The sequence below is a fragment of the Echinococcus granulosus genome (assembly GCF_000524195.1).
Source record: "Echinococcus granulosus chromosome Unknown EG_S00003, whole genome shotgun sequence".
In the NCBI taxonomy this organism is placed as follows: domain Eukaryota; kingdom Metazoa; phylum Platyhelminthes; class Cestoda; order Cyclophyllidea; family Taeniidae; genus Echinococcus; species Echinococcus granulosus.
The window spans coordinates 1644895-1651071 of NW_020170383.1; positions in this window are offsets into that span (position 1 = coordinate 1644895).

Consider the following 6177-nt stretch of genomic DNA (forward strand, 5'->3'; position numbering starts at 1 on the left):
TCAAATGGGAATAAGTCCGATGGTAAGGGAGCTAGGAGCATTCCACGCAACTTAGTAATTTTACGAATGGTGAATCTTTCTGTTTTTAAAGTCACAAAGCACAATTTGTGGTTCAAAAGCAAGCACGTGCTAATGAAAAGGATATCGTGTACTATAGGCAGAAATTCCATGACTTTCAGAGAGGTGGGCGAATTTACATGTGCTAAATGAACAATTTGCAACGACATTTAACAAATAGGAGAGATTAATTAAACTGAAAATAAACTTTTCCTGAAATAATCTTAAAATTTTAATGTAGTTTCCCGGATAACGCAGCTACGTGCTTCTCGGGAAAAATGACTGTCAAATAGGTGCAGACTTTCGAGTGACTTAAATGGATGCAGGCCAATTTCTTGAATTCGTTCACTTACTTTGCCACGATTGGAGAAGAAGACTAACGGATAAAAAATCGCTACCAATATTATCATATTTTTAAAACGTTTTTTTAAATCTCAATCCAGGCGCCTCTTAGGCTGGGCCAAAAATTTAACAAAGCGGTCGTCCAAAAATGATGTTATTTTCTAGATCCCCGCGACTAGCATCAACCGCAGTGATTTGATATTTGGCTCAGCTGCGCAGTCCGGCCAGATTATACGGCCCAACTGTAGCCTCTGGGAGAATTTAAGGTGCTACACAACATTCAACACTGATTTTGGGTTTCCTTTCATTTTCTATCTGTGAACCAATTTTTGTAGGGCAGCCAAATATTTTAATTTTATTTTTCATAAACAGTTTAGTTTGAGTGAACTGACGATTGACGTGGAATAGTAATACTTTATTTGTGTAGTCTTTTCGTAGAAAATGCAACAACACCTTGTTACGTGCCGCATTTGTGATGCAGCACTTCTTGCACATTTTGATCCCCTTATACTTTGGTGACAAACCCATGATCATAATCAACTTCGAGAAGTAGATTGCATATTTTAATCCACTGATTTAGTAAGAAATGCGGGCTAAGTGACTTTTGATTTATAGGCAATTTCACAAAGGTGTGTCACTATGCAAAGGAGACATTTCGACGTAACTAGAAGCTACTATAATTGGGAATCAGTCCCCTGTTTTAACTACTTATCCTCACTTACTTTAGTCGTAGCCCTTCATAATCAAAAAAAACTTATTTTGCCATGACAAAGTTAAAGGCGAAACTTTGTTGAAGGGAGAGTTCATTTGAAGACGTACTACGTGTTCTGGACAAGCAAGACCATGGAGCTATAAATTTTACAATGGTTGACCTTTCATTTTCAAGGAAATTAGATCAATTATGACATTTCGCACGGAATTTGGCAGCCTGATAGTGTTTTGTCAGTGCATACAATAGAATGATTAGTGCTTTTTCCTTTGTACAAGTTTCTAGTCCTGTTGTAAGTGCAGATGAAATAAACAGAATCAATTCTAGGCTGATTTCGTGATTACATTTCCCCTAAAATACATACCTTCAAGTGAATGGCAAACACCAACATAATAACAAGGTTTTACAAATTTCATTTTGATATTTTGCGATTAAGAAGTTGTTTATTTTCCGATGGTGTTGAAGGTGCACGGCAGACATTTCATAATTTCACCATTGCGATTTTTTGACCAGCAAACGCCTAGGACAATTGCGTATTAATCATAGGATAGGTCACCCGTGAATTCGACTGTCTAGACGCTGTATGCTAAAATGCCACTTTCCTAAAACGTTTACTTGGAAGTCAAAAACGCTCAGATCCATTGGTGCTCCACGCAAACATAGGAATGGGAGTTGTTCGTCGAGTGATTGGCGTCCATGCTTCAATAATTACGTTCAACTGAGTAAAACATGAAGCCGTGGAATCGAAGTCGGTCGTGGCAGATCAAGTCTACGAATCACTCTTAAAATGCTCACTAGTTTTAACTTGGACAAGTAGGTGCAACCTTTGCATAACCAGTCCTAAAAGTTGCAATTAATAATTACAAACAAAGATTATGGGGGTTAATCACTAATAAAGGAAAACTTGTGATGCGTTGGCTGCATTCCTCTCGGTTTCGGTAAAGGCCATACTTTTGGTCTCCGACATTGCACCTTAGTAGGGCGGCTGGTCTCTTGGCCTAGCCAGTAGTCCCAAGCCCTACTGATGTAAAATATGAATATTTAGACTGAGTACTAGGATTAATCAAGTGCCGACGAACTTATCAATGTTAAGTCTTTATTGTTGCAAAACAATAACTAGCCGTGCACAGTTGGAAGATGGATGCAATCGGACAAGTGGATTTTTCGAAAATGTTCATATTTTTAGTTTGATTGGATAACTGGTTCAAATATAAACATATCCATATAATTAATTGGTTCCTTTAGCTAGGAGGGTTTATTCCCTTATTACTTTGATTAATGAGCATTTTTAACTCAGGATGGAAGGAGCATTTGATACAATGTTTCGTTAAGTAGATAAACATTAACAGAGAATTTTTCGCCACTTTTTTGCAGTCTATGAATTCACTTCACTTGTCATATTGGCCTGAAATGATTGATTTACTGAGAAGCTATCAGTAGAGCTCACGTCAGTAAGCAGAAGCGGCTATTTACGGGAGCACTGACAGGAGCATTACACATTGTCAACATTTCCCACTCGTCCCACTATATATTGCTCCAACGTCTTAGCCTAATACTAATTATCTTCAGTATTATAGTGAAATATAACGAAAAACTATGGATAAATTAATGCTTACAGGGAAATTCATCACTTCGTACCAAATTTTCAAGAGAAATCCCTAGCAAACAATTTTAATACGTTGTTTATTTAATCCCCGATTTTGGTAACCGGCTACTTAGGGGCTTCGCCACTGTAATATTGGGAGGCGGTCTAGCCCCCAGGCCACGTCAGTAGCTCCCAAGCCCGTCTCTACGTCAGCGTCACATATTCTGCCCGGGTATTAAATCTTCTTTCGCCTTCTGGAAAGATCTTGGACGCTGCACAATCTTTCGTTGTTTTAGTGGTTAATTAAAAGAGATTGGAGACAATAATAATAAGACAAGCCAATTTTTGCCCAACCATATTTTAACTTAATATTCTAAGTACATTATGGGGCATCGAAAAGCCCTCTCCCTGTCCAACAATTAAAATGTATGTATAATTGCCGCATTATGTAGTTTCCCATGAAAATGTAGAACCACGGGAGGATATTTGAAGAAATAGGCTTAGGACAATCAAAAGCGAAAAAATTATTTGCAGCTACGTTTTACAATGCCATATAAGTGGCATGTGAGGTGGAATCTTGGCTTATAACTTATGCAAGTGTAGTACCTCAAAACACTTAGTCTAATGAAAAATATGGGTCTAATTGTGGGAAATACTTCATTGTAGCAACCACCTTCACGGCACTAATCTCATTAACAATGATTTAAATGCATAAATATAACAAACAATTGAGGAAAGCCCTATTAATTCTATCATGCCGATCATTCAAACATGTCAACTCAAAATTGATGTCGCCTAGAACACTTTCCACCGGATCCACAGAGCCATAAGTTCAATAGCAAGTCTTTGACCTCTGAGTGTCCCTAGGTTAGTTCAAAATATATTAAGAGAATCATTTAGCAATTTCAAAAGGAAGAATTGACAGTTCCACTTAGCCCTTACCTTTTACCCATTCGAATGAATCTACAGTAAAACCATATGGTGTAGTTAAAATGTTGCTGCCATCATGGTTAGGAAATACATATAAAGTGTTCATTTAACTGCTGAATATGAAATATGCATCAGGTGAAATCAGAAGGGAAGATTTTTTTTTACTAATGTGTCATCTGGCTCAAAGTGGAGTGACGATGCAACTCATTACCGATAGTTGTGATATTACAAATGATCAAACTATGTTTTGAAAGACAAGATCAAACTATACTTTGTCGATGGGTAATGGAGAGGGGATAGCGCACAACTACATATAACACGGTTAAACAACTACCATGGTAAATTTGGGTGTGCTAGGAAGCATAGCCTTCGAACTGCCATTGGTAGCACTTAACTCACCCACAGCCGAAGCCTGTGGAGGAGGGCATAAAATCAAACTCTTCTATTTTTTAAGGCTTAAAAACATGTAAATGTGGAGACGGTGAGATGGGCTGTCTTCAAAATCCAATGTTTAGTACGTCATAAAAGTTTGCTATTTATTTATGCTGGTGAAGTACTTACAGTAGCAACCTCATGAAAACTAAACCCTCAACACTTTTCACACTATTTATCGCAATTCAAAATGACCCCTACACCTTCCTTTACTCATGTCACCGCAAATTTAATCTACTTTTACATTAATGGATTGCGCTTTTAGCTTAAGTAACTGAAGTCTTCTGAGAATTCCTCGCTTCGTTTCGGTGGAGGCGCGTTAATGGATGGTGATTTAATTGCTAGCATTCAGTCCATCTACGCAACTCCTCAATTTTCATTTCAGCCCTTAAATCCAAAAAAACGTTACCACATTCAACGGTGCTTTCGAATGTTTATTAATTTTACGAACGCTTTGTGAAGGTTGATTGGGAATATTTTGACATATGATAAAAAACTTGTTACAATTCAACTCTACGCCCTCACAACCGTTTCAAATGAAAGGAACCACAGGCAACTTTTCGTTGGCTGGTAGCACAAATCTTTACGTATTTACCAGAGTATTAACCAATTATTATGAAGATACGCATTAAGGTCACGCAAATTATGCCGATTTCATGTGTTATTTGACGTGACCGGGCGTTTAAGCACTTATTTCTAATTCGTTTTCGGTGACTGCACTGGCTAGGGTACGAATTGCAGTTTGATTCGATTGCAAACGCTTACATTAAAGAACTTAAAAACAAGGTAATAATCAGCAATTGTAGTCAATCCAACTAAGTCATCAGCTCAAATAGTCAGCTGCGTGCCATTTGGTAGTTCGAAGCTGAACCGATGCTCTGTAGACGTATCCGTTGTACTAACCACAAATTTTACGAAACAGTAAATTAATAGCACGAATACCAGTTTCGTTTGAGGAGACATCAGAGAGGAAAGGTAACTGAAGAGTTATTCCTTTCAGATGCCTTGAATAAAGTCCTAAGACCAATGTAACCTTTAAGGGTGGTGCCAGCGCATTTCCAGGTTTATTTACCACAGTTGCCCATCTAGATTTATCTCTTGACATTGGATTTGCGATCAGACACTAGTTAAGAGGTAGAAAATTATGTTCGAATACATAGTCTTGAAATCATGCTATTCAGCTCTTAGTTATTTCGCCTTTCAGAATCAACAAAAAGTGAAAAATTTTACTTCAACCTAATCGCCCAAACACATTCTGCTTGCCCTTTTGCCAGCAATAATTAAACTCATTTAAAGCGTGAATAGATTATTTTCTGATCTCGAAAACTTCAGTTAGATCCAGCGTTATTTTCAGTTACACAAATACCTAACGGCCTACTTGAACACAGTGGAACGCCAATAGCAATTTGTCTCTAAGCCTATCAATCATAGTGCAAAATTTAATAAGCTACTTTATTGTATTTTCTTTTGGCTGGAAACAACAGTATATGAAATGGAAAACCTATGACCTCCTTCTCTGTTTAGCAGTTATATTTAGGGTACCAAGAGGACCTTAAAGAAATTACGGCAAATTACACCAAAAAAGACCACAACTAATGGGCTCTTTCAAAAATTCTAAGACTGTATTTCACAGTAAAATACGACAGGAACAGGTCTTGATAAAGTGTAGGTGGCACCTGCACGTCCCATCGAAAGCTTCTGCAAAAGCCTTATAGCTAGCTTCTCTCTGGCACTTACATAAATGTTGATAGATTCGGAAGCCAAAGAAGGTCATTGAAGGCTGTCTCGGACGACCTAAGCCAGGAATATAGCCGAAGGTTTGGTGGCACAATCCAGCCTTCGAAGAATTACCTTCGACAAAACAGTGTCGAATGATAAATCCTTGTGACAATGGATAGGACTATTAAAAGAGGCAACTGCACTAATTTGTCTGCAACTAACACAGCTCGTAATTCTATCAATACGACATCAAACTCAGCTTTATATTACATCTCTCTTTCCCAGTATATTAGAGTATTTTGAACTGCTTTACACCATCAAGACTGTTCACAACAAAAAATTCCTTATTTTGAAGATTTTGCATGCGTTCATCAGGTGAAAATAAAACAGACTGCTTTAGCAT